A 19582-nucleotide genomic window follows, 5' to 3' on the forward strand; every position below is an offset into this window, starting at 1 on the left:
ATTGGCATTGGAAACCTTGGGTCCTTAGGATTTGGAAGCTGCAAAACAAGGGAACTTTTGTCTTCTCCCATACCAAGAGAGAAGGGATGGCCCGGCTGACGATATGGCCCGGTTGGGTAGCGATCGCCAAATGCCATCCTATTTTGATAATGTTAACGACCTCCCTAGGAAGATGACGGGGATGTTGTTTCTGGACAAAGTTGGTATGGGGTCCCTCAAATCTCTCCATTCAGAGTCCTAAGCCATTGTTTTTTGTTTTCTTTCTCTATTTTTAAGTCTATATGATAGGTGTGGCCAGATGTCTTTTTGTTTAGTGCCCACCTAAAATCCAGAGCTTTATATCCCCTATTCATATCATCAATGGAAAGCTTCTCTTTTCAAAAAAAAAAGAAAAAAAAAAGAGAGATTCAAGGTCAAAGTAATGACAACCCAACGTAAGAGATTGACTAAAGAGTATTTTCTTTTATTTCTAAAAAGAGTTCGATTAGAATAGTAGCTCATTTTTACATTGAGTTTCACCATATGGATGTGAAGACAACTTTTTTTTTTTTTTATAGCAAGAATCTAAATGAAGTAGTCTACTTGGAAAATTTTGAAGGATTTTCAATAGATGAACAGGAACATCTAGGGCATTTTTGGAACTCGAGATTACATGGTATTGAATTGCATGAGGTGTAATTGACGCCATTATTACACAATGATAATATGTATGGAAATACCATGGTATTTCGACCATTGAATCCAACATTTGGGATCAAAATTTTTCTTTGGAAAAAAATATTATATCACATGAAACCTACATTTGGTGGACTATGGAATTGTGATCAATGAAACAAATTCACAACTGATGTCGGTCACTCGTATGCATATTCAACTTGATCATCATATGTAAAGGGCACATATTGATGGACGAAGTGGATAAAACATATACATCAACATGGGGTCCATAGATGTAGTGGATTTAGAAATTCACCAGAAATCCTATCGCATCTCCTATTGGGATTGGATGATATGATACTTGAAAATTAATCCAATTCTTCCCATTGTTTACTAACACTAGATGGAATTTACATTGGACCAAATACAATTCCATACCACCTAATCCCACGTTCCAAATAGGCCCTAGTGTCTAGGCTTAAGAAATTCATATATGGAATTCAATAAGCCTCTTAACAATAGTAATTTAAGTCGAAGGATATCATTATATCCTTTAGATTTAAGAAAAATATTGTTGATAGATATCCACACACACATGCGCGTATGCACACTCACTGACTCAGGTTAATGAAAGTAAGCTTATATTCCTAATATTATATATGGATGACATCCTACTAACTACTAATCACTTTGGATTATTGTTTGAGACTAAATCATTTCTTTCTAAGTACTTGGAAATGAAAGATATAGATGAGGCAGCTTTTATGGTTAGCATGGATACGTGTCATGATAGATCACAAGGACTAGTAAGATTTTATTAAAAGGCCTATATCAAGAGAGTTTTAAAGAGATATGGAATGTGAAATTGTTTATCCATAAATGCAATCAAAAGAGGTGATAAGTTTAGCATGTTTCGATGTCCAAGATATGACTTAGAACCAAGTAAATGAAACAGATGTCATATGCTTTCGCAGTTGAGAGTCTGATGTATACTCAGACAAGCATGCATCCTTAACATTAACTTTGCATTTGTTATGTTGGGAATATAACATAATGATCCCATTATAAATCATTGAAAAGTTGCAAAAAAAGTAATCTGATATTTACAATTAAGAAAATATTATAAGCTCACATATAAAAGAACTAGAGAATAAGAGATGACTTGATTTTCATATTCTGATTTTGTTGATTGCAAATATAAGAGGAAGTCCACCTCAGGCGTTTTGTTCCTCCTAGTTCGCGGAGTGATCTCCTGAAGAAGTGTAAAGAAATAATTATAACTGCTTCAGCTATAGAGGCTAAGTTTATGGCATGTTTTGAGACTTAGAGCAATGTTATGTTGCTGTAGAATTTTATCTAAAGACTTCGTGTTTTCGGCTCTATTGTTAAGCTACTAAGAATGTATTGTGATAATGCCAGAACAATTTTCTTCTCTAAGAATGACCGGTACTTGAGTGGTTCAAAGCTCATAGAAGTGTGAGACCTACCTTAGATTTATAGTTACGCATGGATCCCACCTTTAGTGGACATAGGAACACATGTGACCCACCTTAGATGCACCATCAAGGAATAAGGTTGAAAATCACTCTCCACCAGTGTAGAATTTTTTTTTTCCTTCTAAAAGGATAAACTTCAAAAGGCATGGGACCCATGTTGTGATATTATAAATGGATGCATGTGTAGGCATAGATGTCCATGCATGTTATGGAGATGCATGTGTAAGCATGTGCTTGTGGTGTGTCCAAGGTGGGCATGGATGTCCAAATGTGTGTGGGCAAGCACATAGAAGTGATGAATAGATGCACATGCAAGTGTAGGGCCTACCTTGGATAAATGCATAATTACGCATGGACCCAACCTTGGTCAAACACCCAAGCACGTGTTTGCGCCACCTTTGACCCACTATCAAGGGATCACACTCAAAATCACTATTTTATGGTCACACAAAAGTTTTTCTCAAAAGATAATTAATATCACTTGGCATGAACCCATGTTCTTATGTCTTTGACCAACCACAACGATGACACCTTCATTTTAAAATCTTATCTCTCAACCACACATAAGAAATAAAGATCGTTTGGCTATGGGAATACATGTATGGTGGGTCCATGATAATTTGTAAATAATAATGCATGAATGATTAGGACATCTGGCCAAGGCACACGGTCCACCGATATGGCATTTGGAGAGTCCGAACATTAGAGTCATGGAATAAAAATGACATCTATCAGATTGGTTAATAGATTATGATGGGTGAGTGGACACCATTGATCAATTGCTCTCAGTATCTTGTTTATGGGCCACAAATAAGAACTTTATGTCTGTTTGATGAGTACGAGTTCTGCACCTTTCCGCCATCATGGGATGGGTGGTCCCACTAATGCCACTATCATGTTGAGAATCCAATGGATCATGCATGTTGGGCCTATATCAAGAAACTTAATTGATTGACGGCGTGATGGAGCCCATAGAAAAGGGAAAGGAAAAGGCAACATAGGTGGCCCCATGGATCAATTAGGAGACAAAGCAGAGGGTGTGTGGGCAAACCTAAGAGTCAAAGGGACTGTGCTAGCAAGATTGACAAAGAATAACGAAATCTTTTAGGGAGGAATTTTGTCATTTTGTGTGTAAAATGACTATTGATTTTAATTGGGAGATATGTGAATAAAAAAAGTAAAAATGACCAAAGAATTGAGCAATTATTTAGATTGTAGACACATTCTAATAATATATACTAGATTATAGAGGCATTTGGTAGTTTTTTTCCTTTCCCATATGTGTGTATTGTTTATATAAGTCACAAGAAGCTTCAATTCCATTTAAGGAAACATAATGCAATTGATTCATCCATTTGTATGTATGTACAAGTGGATGCAGATGGCCGACATGTCCAAATGAATAATCAATAGTATTATATTTTCATTAGGCTCCATCCCGCAAAGCTACAGGTGGCCCAATCAAACCTGCCATGTCAAGACACCACGGATATTTGTGGTGGCAAGGTAACAATGCAATCCAAGTCTTGCACAAGTTACTCAAAAGTGAGCCCCCATCTCTTATTGATGGATGCCACCTAACCACCAGGTGGTCCCATTGTAGATGTGCTATATAGAACTTATCGTAATTGTGAGCATAAACATACAACATTGAAATTAAAAGCAGTGGTCCAAAAAATGTGCATATAACCTAATAAAAAATGGTAAGGATATCAAGTCAAATTATTTATTTATTTTTTTCACGAGGGTCAATATAATGTGGAACGCTCACTAGGTAAATAGTATTGATCAACACTATGCTGTGCAAAAAGAAAACCTCCTAAGAATTTTTATGGAGATAAAAACATGTTATCAATTTGATAGCGTAATAAATTATGGTATCATCTCTTAATGAAATATAAACAAAAAAATAATGTATTGTGTGAGAAAGCAAGTAAATATATTTTTATATAATAACTTAAGTTTTATTTTTTCCACAAGAGATCTTCATAAAATCTCGAGAAGAATTTAGACTGATCACATGTGCACAGACGATATGAGTAGTGGGTTGCTTGGATGCCTTCAGCACCTTGTGCATGAGCATCATTTGTACAGAAGCTTGAGTCGAAGTTTTAGTAAGTTATTCAGATGCATCTGAGCAATGGTGCTATGTTAATAAGTGATTGGATGCTTAGCACATGGCATGCACATGGCATGGTTAGGCTTGCTAGAATCTAGGTGACAATGACGTGGTGTTACCTTTCTACAATTAAAATAATTGCGCTATCAAAATCAATATAGAAATAATTATCCATGTTTAAAAGAGAATGAAATTATGACCCAAGTGAAAGGCATAGTGTGGACAGTTTACTGGGTAAATGGTATAGATCAACACTAGGCTGTGCAGAAAGTAAACCTCCTAAGAATTTTTATGAAGATGAAATTGAAAGTGCCATTGTTTGTCAATATATGTGAATGTTGAGTTCGTGTGTCAATTGAGCCCCATATGAAGCCTACAAGACCAAGACTCATCAAGCTGAAGAAGTTTGAGTGCACTTTACAGGTATATTAAGCCTCACTTCCCAAACCAAACCCTATCAAGTAAAAGACCCACTTGGAATATATTTAAACTTGCCCAAAACCATTTTTGCAAAACCCTTGGTAAGCTTATATTAGAAATTTTTTAAAGCTTACGGAGACAGAAGCAAAATAGGATACTTTCATGTTCTATCAATTGCAATCGAAGTGCAATCGAGACAACTTCAATGACATTAAACACATGTTCAATGGCATTGAATCAGAACCTTACAAGTCTAGCAACCAATTGTGAAAAACCTAAATATATTCAATGGAATCAAGGGTAGTTCGATGCGATTAAAACTTAAGTTTTGATGGCATCGAATGCATTTCGATGACATCAATATAATGCCTAATATCTCCAGGAATATTTGAAATACTCTAAGTATACTCGATGCAATCAAATCACTTTCGATGGCATTGAAGTAAGTTAGTCAATGGCATCGAACATACTTTGATAGCATCGAAAAGAGGACCAGTTTGTCCAGCAAGCTTACAAAGAAAATCATATATTCTCAATGGCATCGAAGACCATTCGATGACATAGAAATTCAAATTTTGATGACATCAAAAGTCTGTTTGATGGCATCAAAATATGGACCAAACTATCTAGAGTGTTTTCACTCGAAGGCATCGAAAATAGTGCTTAATATGTCTAGCAACCAAGTGGTATCTTCAAAGGAAAATCCTGATGGTATCGAGCCATCACTCGATCACATCAAAGGGCCCTTTGTTGGCATCGAAGGATGTTTGAAGGAATTGGACAGAATCTGTCCTGCACTTATTTAAAAATCATAGTGCAGAGAGTCGATGCAATCGAAGATGGTTAGCTGGCATTGACAATGACAGATTTCTGCCTGTTTTTTTACCATTGGGATTTGACTCTATATAAATACTTGGTTACTTCTTGGATATTTGAGTGAGTAATGAAGAGAACTTTGAGAGAGTTATTACCCTTACTCTCAAGTCCTACTTCCCATAGGAGCTCATCATTTAATCCATGGCCTAAAGGTATTTATTGGTATATTCATAGCTTGGATTGAAGAATGAACTCCGGCCTTCATTGATCATCCAATAGCACTTTTTAATGGCAAATCATTGTGTTACGATATTTAAAGGCTTAACTCATGGGAATCTTCTCTACATCTTAAATGCATATCATTAACTAGAGTAGAATAACTATACCTTAACCCATCAACCTCAGTACCTCTATTAAAGTATCTATAAGCAGTTGCAGTTTAAGGGAACTAAAGACTCTTCACCACTAGGAAGATCTTCAGCAATATGTGCTGAAATATGGCTCACTCACTTATAAGTAAGTCTAAGAGTCCATTAAGTCTGAAGCCATTTCCTTGTATAGGATTGAGATTCAGAGTTTGAGTTGTCAAACTCATTAAGACCTTTTGTAGGCCTCTGACAGGAGAATACGTGTAGTGTCCTTCTATAGGACATACTGCCTTGTGTAGGCATATAGGTCCCTTGTGTAGGCTCTAAAAGTTTTCTTGTGTAGGACACATTGCCTTGTGTGGGTATAAAATTGCCTTGTGTAGGCACCTAAGATTGTCTCGTGTAGGCTCCGTAGTTTAACATTGTGTAGGTTGTAGAGGTTCATGGTTAACCTAATTTAAAACCATTGGATAGTAAAATCCGGTACACTCATGGTTTGAGTGCGTCCACCGGGAGTGGAGTAAGCATGTAGTCGAACCACTATATATGATCCTATTTAGGATTGTCTTTGTGCATTTGTTAATTATGCTTATATGATTTAAATGCTTAATTATAATGTATGATTAGATAAATGTTTAGGATTGATAGGAATCACATCCCACACACTCATATACACTATCTCTATAAGCTAGTTGCTTATTTGCATATTTTTCATAATCTATGTGATTGGCCCACTATTGGCTTTAAAGTCATAGATTTAAATTGCTTTGATTAATTTCATTTGTAAATAGTTTAAGTTAGGCAATTTAAGTTTTTAACAGAAATATTTTTAAAAGTCCTATTCAACCCCCTTTAGGACACTTGGGCACAATTTCGTACTTCAGTGGGTTACTGCAATTTCAGAAATCATGAACTTCTCAATTTAATAGTGTAAAAAATTGCGGCATCATCTCTTAATGAAAAATAAATTATAAAATAATGTATTGTTTGAGAAAGTAAGTATATATATTTTTTATATAATAAGAGATCTTCATTAAATCTCAGGAAGATTTACACTGAGCACACATGCACACGCAATATGAGTAGTGGGATGCTTGGGTGCCTTTAGCACCTTGCACGTGAGCATGATTTGTAGAGAAGCTTGAGTAGGATTATAGTTTTGGCAAGTGGTTCGAACGCATCTGAGCCATGGTGCTATGTTAATTAGTGATTAGATGACTAGCACATGGCATACACATGGCATGGTTAGGCTTACTAGAGTCTAGATGGCAGTAACATGGTGTTACCTTTTGTAATTAAAATAATTGTGATATCAAAATCAATATAAAAATAATTATCCATGTTCAAAAGAGACAATGAAATTATGACCCATGTGAAAAGCATAGTGTGGAACGTTCACTAGATAAATGGTATTGATCAACACTAGGTTGTGCAGAAAGGAAACCTCCTAAGAATTTTTATGGAGAAGAAAACATGGACTTCTCAATTTGATAGCATAATAAATCGTGGTATCATCTCTTAATGAAATATAAACGAAAAAAATAATGTATTGTTTGAGAAAGCAAGTAAATATATTTCTATTAATAACTTAAGTTATGTTTTTACCACTAGAGATCTTCATTAAATCTGGAGAAGAATTTGCACTTAGAACACATGCACACACAATATGAGTAGTGGGCTGCTTGGGTTCCTTCAGCACCTTGCACGTGAGCATCATTTGTAGAGAAGTTTGAGTAGGATTATAGTTTTGGCAAGATTCATGCGCATTTGAGCCATGGTGTTATGTTAATCAGTGATTAAATGCTTAGCACATGGCATACATGGGGCATAGTTAGGCTTACTAGAATTTAGGTGGTAATGACATGGTGTTACCTTTTTACAATAAAATAACTGCGCTATCAAAATCAATATAGAAATAATTATCCATGTTCAAAAGAGAGTGAAATTATGACTCATGTGAAAGGCATAAATTTTGAAATAACATGTGGCCTAGACATATAGTTGTGTGAATATAATGTGATTATGTTAAGGACAAAAGTGACTTTTCAAAATACCCACTTAAGTGTATAATTCCAAGACATCTTATCCAAGAGAATTTATTAAGAACACATTATTCCCATACCCTTTAAACCCTTAGTTCAATTCATTCCCACCCTAAAAACGTGCACTTGAGAGTGTCTTTCCTGCGTATCAATGTTCAATTCTTAAAGTTCAACTTGACACTTGGAAGTGCAAATATTTGAATTGAAATATCCAAAAGTGTGAGTTCATTGTACCTAAGAAAATTTGTACATTTCCATTTATTCACTTGCTCGAATATCCCGAAAAAGGATACCAAATTCATCTTAAGATATTAAATAAATAAGTCATGGTTTAACTAACTCACAAATAGTTTATTTTTATACACATAATATACTTGCTTCCTCCATTGTGTACTCCCTAATTTCTCCTCCATAACTATCACTAATCTATTTTGAATCTACACAGGAGATCAATTCAGAATTTAGTCCCTCCCTATTGAGGCTTCAGGTGTTCATCATCATAACAGGAATAGTCTTCTTTATTTTTTCTTTTGTGGTTCTAAACATATCTGCAATGAAAAGTTGGTTATTGGCATCAACCATCCTTACATTCACCTACATTGCTACCCTCCTTGGAATTCTAATAAAAGATGGTACATATCTTCCTCCTAGCTACATTACATTATAAGTTTGGATATAGAGCATTCTAGGCCCACATGTTTGTACAAGATGCACCATTTACATGCCACCACATGCCAGCATAGTAGATTAGTACATTTTCCAATTCATCCATCAAGTAGGTTCTATTGTGTAGTTGTTCACTCTAAATAGTAAAGTTATTCCGCTTACCAAGTTAGTAATGAAAAAAGTAAAAAGACTAAAATTTCATCATTTTTTCTCATTTGTGCACTTATTTCATAAATTATGGTGAAACTAACTAGAAAACTAAATTGATTCTCTAGTGAGGGCATGCATTAACACCTCTGATAGATGGATTAGAACTGATTCATATTTTCTATCATAGCACATGTATTATGTTCATTAGCTTCCTTATATACATGTGGGCTTAACAAAGATCATTACATGCACACATATATACAAATATACATAAAGAGAGAGAGAGAGAGAGAGAGAGAGAGAGAGAGAGAGAGAGAGAGAGAGAGAGAGAGAGAGAGAGAGAAGGTATTGTGTTGAGTTTATGGTGCATTCAAATTGCCAAGGGGCCATCGTGATTTGTATGTGGGATCTTAACCATACAACGAGTGCTAACCACTAGGAATATGGGACCCTAAGAATTAGTTGGATCCAAAATTCATGTAGACCACACTATTGGGTATAGTGCCAAATTATGTGTAAAACCTCTAAAACCATAAGGTTTAAGTTTTGGAATTGGTTGATTTACAACACATCAAAGTGGGGCCCAAACTACTAGTCATTACTAAAATTATGATATGGATGTCATTTGTGTCCACACACAAAGATGTAATGGTTGATAAATAGGAACTAAGAAGTTGCACAAATGGAACAAGGTACCTTAACTATCCATTATTCTTATTGCAAATTTAGCTATCCTATAAACCAAATTTTACACTTATTTAAATTATTAAATGGTTGATTAGCAAACACTCAATGGATGGTCAAAAAGACAATAATCAATGGTCATAATTGAATAAAATAATACTTATTAATTATATGGTATGATCATTTGATGAATACAAATTTTGAACAAATATCTACTTATTTTATTCTTACGCTTGAGATTATTTACTTTTTGTAAAAAATTAAAATTAACTATTCTATTTTGTATGTTAGAAAAATAAAATAGTACATAATAGCAGAAATTAAGAAACTTGAAATAAAAACACTTGGTTTATCGGTTCAAATCTTAACTTGAATAGCCAATATTTGAACAAGAAAGATTGTTGCCCTTTTTTGAATACTTCAACAAGCTTAAAAGAAGAAAATGACAAATTATCTTCAAGATATAATGAACTCATAAATCTATAATTCGACATAAAGATTTGCACATCTAATGTTAAATAGATCTCCAAGTGTTAACACTAATATGCCTCACTAAAATGTTCTTAAAAGGACAAGAGTAAGAGGGCAAAGATTGAAATTGCGTGAAATAGTCTACCACGGCATACGAAAGCTTGGCGGAGCTAAGAAATGAATAGTTATGTCCTGCAGGGGGATGCTTGAGACCAAATAAATTTTATGCATTTTAACATTTAATTACTTAAAATAATATTTCAATTTAAACTAAGACAATTAACACTAATGATTCTAAGCCAAAGTGGGTCCAATCACATAGACTACAATACATGCAACATATTAAGTAACTAGTCTAAATAAGATAGTGTGCATGTGTGTGTGAGATGTAATAATTATCAACTCTTAGCATTCATCTAATAATCCATGCATATAATTCATAAATTAAATTCACATGCATAATTAAAAATGTGCTCAATTGACAATCTCAAACATAAGATGTATAGTGGTTCGGTTTCCTTACTCCACTCTTGGGGAGTCAAACTCTCTCTTAGACTGTATTAGAATTCATTGCTAGAGGTTTTAAATTAGGTTTATCTCTAACCTTTACAACCTACACAAGGTTTACACGTACACTACCATCGGATGCTCTTGTAAGAGATTTTAGTTGGTTTTCTATCAGCTAACTAACAACCTTGGTCTTAGTACAAGGACTTACGTTTACTCTCATCGAAGAGTGCCATGGAGACTAACACGTACACACTCATGTCTGATGAATTCGACCCTACACAAGAGGCCAGGTCCTACACAAGAACCTATTGAGTTTATGTCACAAACATTTACCCTTAATCCTACATAAGGAAACAGAGTATAGACTCACTAATTCACACTTATTTCTTGAACTACTTGATCAATGCTCTCCTATGCTTTAATTTGCTCTCCTTTTTCTCACCCGATCAATGATGACGATGCTTTGCTAATGCTTCAGCTCTAAGATCAAATATGTTGCTTGAAATGCTCCATTGAGGTGAGCAAGGTGATGGGAAGTTGGGTGAATCTCTTACAACACATGAGAATGCTGTAACTCATTCAAGATTCACCTAGATGGGTGTTCTACAGGATTTAAACAATGATTTTAATATGAGTTCAAGTCAAATCTTTAGAACAAGTTGGAGATCAAGTTCATCTTCTTCAGTAAGGTTGGAATCCTCTTTCAAGTGATTAATCACAAAAAAAAAAAGATGAGTTAAATCTCATGAACTTAGAGGCTAGGAATGTGGGATATGAGTATGGAATTGTATAAGCTTCTGTTACACCAAAAACTCGTTCAAATGCCTAAAGATCGGATGCTCTATATAAAGAATCAAGTTCCAATAGTTATAAAACGGACAAAAAATGACACCGCCGATTGATTGATTGAGGGCCATCGATCGATCGAAACTTATGGAATTAGTCTAGAGAACTCGCTAGACATATTTGACAGAGTTTAATTAATCGAGTCTGATTGCTCAAGATCGATTAAGGATTGCTCAACTAATTAATCGATCAATCGAACTCACTCTAAGTTAGTTGGTTTTGAGTAATTTATTTTTCAGCCACTTGAAACTTATATAGCTTATCTAAGCATGTTCAATTGGTGCTCCTAATTCTCATGGATGATCAATCAAAGCTTTATATATTAGGCCATGATCATCTAGAGGTTCAAAGGTTATGTTGGGTCAAGGTCAGGGTCACCAAGGTACCTCATTTCCCTGTTCTTCACTTCCTTGATACTACTGTCTTTGTCTGTCTTCGATCTTTAGCTTCCAAGGGCTCAACTGATTCCTTGACACATAGACAAACGTGATTGATAAATAAGGTATTCAAATAAGTGCACCAACAATCTCCCCCTTTTGTCAATTATGTGATAAAAATCTAACCAAAATCTTGTCATGGTCTTTACCAATGACAAATCAAAACAACTCAAAATAGTACATGTCAAATTATAAATGATTTAAACGTGATACAAATAACACATGTAATACTTTCATGCTCCCCCTATCTTTATCTATCCCTGAAAGAATTAGAACCTGCAAAACAGAATTCACATTGCTTTCGTGGGACTTGATCTTTCCCACCATTTTTCTCAATATTTTAGAAAGAGTTAATTCCAATAGATATACCAATAAAAATATAGCATGGACCAACTCTATAAATCATGGATTTACCAATTAGAAGGCACATACTAACAAGGAAATAAATTCTTCATATAACTATTAAAACATTGAGCATGCTTATTATGGTCATTCAAAAGATATATCAATCAAAATAGGAATGACTAATGATAGTCAAAGATAAAAATATATTGTACTAAAATTAAGCAATTTTAAAGCTTAAACTACAGAGATGAAAGAGGCTTAATCCTCAAATTTAACTATTAAGCACATGATGAGGCTAACATCATCTGATTTACCTATGGTGCTCACATTTGGGACTAGAATCCTCTTATTTAACTATTAATCACAAAAATGAGGTTTAATTCTCAAATATAATCATACAGCTCATAGGGACCTTTTAAGGTCACCCATCTAAGGTGTTATTGTCTCATGATTCTCTGGAGAGGAAACTAGTGGTGGAGGCCCTTAAGACACATAAGTTACTAAGGTCTTCAACCCTAAAGAAATATCCTGAATAGAATTTAGACTCCTCTGTATCATCCCATGTTGTTGTTGTAGCCTTGCATTTGGATCTTACTTTGACAGTGCAATTAGTAGCAATTTGTACATAACCCTTACAATTGTAATATTGGACTTATGTTGTTTAACAGATTTACCTTTACGATTATCAACCATATTTATCATCTTATCACAACTCTTCCCTCTATTCAATTTGAGAAATTTCTTTAATTTTCTTTTAAAATCATCATCCTTATTAGTACTATTGTTTGCCCCATTTCAGTCGTACCCTGTCGTGACCAATCAGAGCAGTCTATGTGTTATTTGCACCCCAAGTGTACGGCCGTGATGTAGTAACAATCTCGGTGGTCGTATCCTGTCGTGACTAATCAAATTAGTCTATGTGTTATCTGTACGGGTGTTCACAACCCCAAGTGTAGGGTCATGATGTAGTAATAATCTCGATGAGACCGAGGTCGATTCCACAGGGAATGAACTTGTACGCTTCTGAATTTAACTAGAATTAAAACTAGGAGAAGAGAAATCTAGAATAACATTAATAATTGTGATTAAGGTGAAAGCTATCAATTAAAAGGAACTAGGGTACCAAGGATCCACTTATACCTTCTCAGGATGCTACCTTGCTTGATTTAGGAAATTCAACTGGAATTGGAGTCCTATCCTATCTAATTGTAAAAGAGAGATAATTGAATCTCTGAACTTCTCATGAACCTAATCTCAACGGATGAGAATTGTGAGGATTGGAGTGATTCCATCATCCAACCATGCCCAGGAGACAATGGAAAACAATAGGATATACCAATCCCACAACCAATGATAGGAGAATTATGAAGATTAGGAAGGATTCCATCATCCTACCATGCTGAAGGGACGATGGTGAACAACGGGACTTACTAATTTCACAATCTCAAATTAGGAAAAGTTGATATTCAAAGCAATTGCAGATCTATTGTAATTTGTTGCAACAAACTATTAAAAACTAAAAATATTCCTTAAATAAGAACTAAAATCCATAAGGTTCAATAAAAATACGAATCAAAGAAAAACAAACATCCCAATCACATTATAAGCTTCACCTCTTGGCCCTAGTTAAGAGGTTTAGCCTATCATAGACATGATTAAATTAAAATCTCTTATAAAAAGCAACTTAGGAAGACAAAGAAAGACTCTTAGTGGCAGCTCTCCATGCTTTTTCTCTACTCCTTAAACCCTAGAAGATGCCTAGGAACATCCTAGGGACTCCTATTTATAGTTGTGCCACACCCTCTTACGAACCGACCTTGAAAATTCGCAAACCGACCTTGAAACCGCCTTAAATTTACGTAATCCATACGATGTCTACATAACCTTCAACAAGTTGAGGATCACGGGAATTTAGAGGATAATATTGCTGGAGTTCAAGCTGAAGTTCCTTCAACTAGTCGAGCTAGAGCTTAGACTGGTCGAAGCAGGGCTTAGACTAGTTGAGAATCACACAAATTCACTTCAAATCTTCGATTTTCTTCATTCTTCACTTGGTTTTCTTGGATCTTTGGCATGTGAATTCTTCATTTTTGGTCTTCCAAGATCCAACCTTTAGCTTGGTGATTTTAGAGCATTAAATCCATGCTTTTAGCATTCTTTTCAATCCAAGCTCTCAGATTCACCTTGCAACATAAATATGTATAAAATATACCATTAAGCAGTATCATGTTTATAAAATCAAGATATAAATGGGGAAAAATATGTAATATTTGACACTCAACAATGGGCATGCATGGTGCGCTTAGAGATCTGCTTGCAGATATGTACAGAGATCTCTCAGGAAGTTAAGTCACAACGTCTCAGTTAGTGCCATATAGAACAAGAGTGGTCCAAAGTAGAGGGGTCAAATTCGAATGATCGAATAACAAATGGTGTAAGGAGAAGCGACCGATCTCGAGTAGTCACATGATAGATGGTGAAAGGAGAGGCAAAGAAAACATAACGTGGGAAGCATCCAAAAGCCAAGTAGTGGAGAGCGGTTACCATGACCATTAGAATGTAGGAAGGATCTAGAACAACTAGATCAGAAGTATAAATGGAAGAAGATTACAACAGGAAAAATCGTCTCATACCAAACATAAACAAACCAAATATATCTTTCAATTACCTTTCAAGTTATCAATCAAGTTACATTATGTAGTGTAATCTTTTACCATTCCTGTAAAGAAAATTACATTTCTTAGTTTAATCCTTTATTTTCTAGCCTACTGTATACATTTCGTAGTGTAATTTGTAGTAGTAATCAAGTAGCTGGTAGCGTTTAGCTATAATTTGAGTTCACGCTCGTGCTTTGGATTCAGTTCATCTATCGGAAATGAGTTTTTTCAATTGTTCTTCACGACCAACTGTAATGATTTCTTTCTCTTTTAATTTTATCTGTATTGAAAAGTCCTTTTATATGGAAGGCAAAGGTAACCCATCATTAGAGGATGAACCCCACCCTCCAAAAATCGCCTGATCTAATTTACACATCAAGCGAGTACCTGAATAGGTGATTGATCTCCTCGGACCTCGGTTATATATAAACGTGTCCGCCTACCTCGGCGCTCGAGGTCATTGTTGTTCTGTTCGAAATGGTGCTAAAAATCTAATTCTGGCATGCACGCATACATAGTGTGAGAAAATAATGTCTAACAATTTTTTGACACGCTCGACGAGGCCCTGTCTATTAACTATCTATCTGATTTTTGCCAAAAATGCAAAGTGTCTGTATTGCCGGGGTCAAATCCTCAACACCAACCGCACCACCTCCAGGTGAGGATGTGCCAGTCCATGTTCCCCCTGAGGCATCAAATATGAATAATAACCTGACTACAGATCAGACTAGGCTGTCCACATCCCAAGTCATACTGCCGAATGAGGTATCCATTGTGCTTCAGGATGTTCAGACGAGCATCCAGATAGTGCAGGAATATGGAAGAACCCAAGCCAAGCAATTCCCTATCCAGGCTAAGAGCACCAATCGCTTCATGGCTACTCAGATCGAAGCCATGCAACAATTATTGGTTAAAATAACGAAATGAACATCGTTGACACCACAACATAATATTAATGGAAGCTCAGATGACAATGCAATTCCTTATCCTCCTATACCACCTTTACAACATAACTTGCCTCCGATTACTCCTCTAGAGGTTAGGACTGTGCCACCTCCTATAAAAGATAGGTGACTTGAGAGGGAGGTTAGGAATTTTGTACCTGAAAATAAAAATCATGAACTACCAGTCAGATTCAATCAGTAGCATGGCCTTAGATTCCAAGATAATCTTAAATGGTTTGGTTTGGATCACCCACCAATTGTAGAACCTCAGCGAGTTGACTGTGACCAGATAATACAACTTGTTTAATAAGTTGTTGGTTAAGTGCTTAGCCGTAACACCATCCCCGTAATCACAAACCATACCCCAAGTGGGTAGATCAGCAACATCCATTGCTGAGAAATTATCGATCGGATTTCACTCTGTTCTCGGGTGAGCCTGGTCATTCAACTATTAAGCACATCTGCCGGTTCACCATGTAGTGTGGCGAATTGGCCAATAATGATTATCATAAGTTACAATTATTCGCTCACTCGTTGACTGATACGGCCTTCACTTAGTACTCAAATCTACTAATAGACTCAATACATAATTGGCAAGAATTGGAAGAGAAGTTCTATGCTCAATTCTTTTTCAAAAATAATGAGATAACCATGGCCAACCTCGCACAATTCCAACAATTGCCTAGGGAATCATGCGAGAGTTATATTATGCGATTCAAGCGGGCGAGAGCCGCTGTAAAGTATTCATGACTGAGGCTGAATCTGTGTAAGATAGACTGGATTATAAGCTCCGTAAAAAGTTCATAAGCACTGAGTTTTTTCATCTATATGACCTACCTAAAAAGGTTTCTCGTTATGGGGAATTCCTATAGGAAAGGGCTAAGCGAACAAATTCATCATTGGGGACGTATTACAACGACCCTAATTACGAAATTGTAATTGTTAAAGTAGTGGCTAAGAAGCCATTGGTATGTTCAGCATTGGTTAAAGCGGAGTTGACTGCCCCGACCACACAAAAGGCTCAGAAGGTGTGCACCTTTGATATCACTAGACTCGAAGAAATATTTGATATCTTATTGGTGGGATAATTTATTAAAGTTCATATCAATCATAAAGTACCTCCAGCCGATGAATTACAGAAGATTGAGTACTGCAAATGGCATGAAACTCGGTCCCACTCGACTATCAAATGTGTGGTTTTCAAGAACGTCATTTAGGACCACATCGACCGTGGGCTACTGAAGTTCCCAAAAAAGGGTGAAGAGGTGATGTTGATCGAACTTGATCCATTCCCAATTAATATTGAGGTGAACATGAGCACCGCCAATTTGAGGGATCACCTGAGACCAAAGATCAATCCTAACTCGGATGATCCACAAAGAATGTCCGGCCGACCTGCGTGAGGACGCCGCTGGACTCCTCATCCTCAATATGATCGGTCGATCGCCATAAGAAGAAGGCACCAATGTCCTTGAATATGCAACTAGTGTGCTCAAAAAATTGTGTCCAAGTAGAAAACTCTCTAGAGAGGGGAAATGGGGATCACAATAACGGTCAAGACCATTACTAGTTGATACAGTCAGCCTCCAATCGTCGTTCACGATGGGGACCACCCTTGTCAAGGATGGTCAAACCTCTTACCATACAAGAGGGGATATAGAAATGAATTGTTCGTCCAAACTTTTCAACGATACCGAAAGCTTTAACAATGACCCAAAAGTGTTGATGGCAAAGATAGATGGTTGTTACAAGAAGGGAAATGGAAGAGGAAGGGACACTCCCTCAACTAGAAGCTAAAATGCCTGCACTTTTTGGAAGGCGCTTGTTCTTGATAAGTAGTTGGCGATAAACACAATCAAAGCAGTACTAATAGTCATGATATAGAAAGACCCAGATGCCCTCAACAATATGGCTCGGTCGAGGGACCTCAAAGAGCAAGATAGTTGTGGTAACTTGTCAGAGTATCTCACCGAAGACTACTTTTAAACAAAGGAGTGGATAGCCAACAAATTCTTGTCGACTACCAACACTCTGAAGATTTCCTCGCCCATCGACTTCTCGGTCAAACCTGTGGCTGATGAATACCCTAGTCAGATCGAGGAGATCGAATCTGAAACACTAGGGGGGCAAAGTTCAAGTGGTAAAATTGTGTTTGGTTCGTTGTTGCCCGTAACGTTTCTTTATAATATGGTTTTCACATTGTCGTCCAGCTTTCAGGCAAGGCCCACTCAACCAAACAAAATGGTGGAAGACGTAAAAGAATATGCTTCTCCAATAATCATGCAACATGCTTCTTTCCATTTAAAGAAGGCAAGAAAAATGAAGCCAAGGTTAACAAAGCACCACATGTCGATACAATTACTGTCGCGACCAGGAGTGCATCCGAAAGGGTGATTTTCGACAAACCCACCAACAATATGACACAACACCTTAAGCCATTGTACATATCGGCTCATCCGGATGGATGCCTTATTACCAGAATTCTGGTCGATAATGGGGTTGCAGTGAATTTGTTACCAAGGAGAATGATGGTCAGGTCAGGGAAGACAACGGCTGATTTGATCCCCTTAGAAGTAACTGTTAGCAATTTTGTCAACCACATCACGTACACGCATGAGGTCTTTCCAGTTAATCTGACCATTGGTACCAAGACATTTCTAGCACCATTTTTTGTGGTAGACACTTCGTCAAGCTATAATGCGTTATTGGGAAGAGATTGGATCCATTCTTTTGCATGCATCCCATCTTCTCTCCACTAGCTTGTGATTTTTTGGAACCAGGACAAGGTCGAGCTAGTCTTGGCTGACAATAAACCTTTCTTGGCCACGTTGAATGCCAATGAAGCTTATTATTATGGTGAAGAAGTAGGACCTATTAGATTCACCAAGAGAAATAAGCTTGGTCGCCCTACTTGGATCACAGTAAGAAAGAACCCAGACAACACTGTGTGGGATATTTTGGAAGCTACTTGAGCTAATGGCGCCTGGCCGAAGGATATTGTCCTCTATCAGCTGGCCTCTCACTATATCAGTGAGGAGGTCCCATGATCAAGACATCAAGAAATAAAGCAAATGGGGCCGATTTCACTGCCACAATAAAGAGGCTCGAAAAGAGCCTGAATGAAATCGATGAATCTTGTTTTATAAATTTGGCCGAGTTGGAAGAATCGGTCTAGGGAGACAGTAGCATCAGAAGAAAAAGAATATACTTGACTGCAAGTCCAACATCCGTTGGTTGAGATCAATCTGGGGACAGATCAAGATCCAAAGCCAATGTTCACAAGCGACTTGTTACAACCTCCTAAGAACGAGTTAATAAAGTTGCTTTTAGAATTTGTTGACTATTTTATGTGAGATTACCATAAAATTTTAGGGCTTGATCAATCCCTGGTTAGGCATAGATTACCCACAAAAGAAGGGTATCGGCCATACAAATAGCCATTAAGGCGGATGACGGCCGAAGTCACCCTTAAGATCAAATAGGAGATTGTCTGACACCTGAAAGTTAGGTTCATCTGACCTATCAAATATGCGGAATGAATGCCAAACATGGTCCTGGTGATGAAAAAGAATTGTAAACTAAGGATGTGTATTGACTTTAGAAATCTAAACCTGGCTACACTAAAGGACGAATACCCCATGTCAGTAGCTGATCAACTCATTGATCGGGCCGCTAGACATGGGTTTGTATCTTTTATGGACAAGTATTCTGGATATAATCAGATCTATGTAGCATTTGATGATGTGTTGAAAATGGCATTGAGGTGTCCAGGCCCATTTGGAACTAATTGATGGGTATTGATGCCCTTTGGATTAAAAAATGCAGGGGCCACATATCAAAGGGCAATGATACAATCTTCCATGATATGATCAGCCACTTCATGGAAGTCTATGTGGATGATATAGTAGTCAAATCGACTAATGCAAATGAGCATCTAGCCCACTTGCGCAAGTC

The 19582-nt window shown here is 36.6% G+C and overlaps 1 pseudogene; it reads left to right on the top strand.

The window, feature by feature from the left end:
• The window catches only part of LOC131238862 (probable proline transporter 2), a 191683-nt pseudogene that overhangs the window by 37172 nt on the left and 134929 nt on the right, over window positions 1-19582 (top strand).

Source organism: Magnolia sinica, chromosome 3 (assembly GCF_029962835.1).
Source record: "Magnolia sinica isolate HGM2019 chromosome 3, MsV1, whole genome shotgun sequence".
Taxonomy (NCBI): Eukaryota; Viridiplantae; Streptophyta; class Magnoliopsida; order Magnoliales; family Magnoliaceae; genus Magnolia; species Magnolia sinica.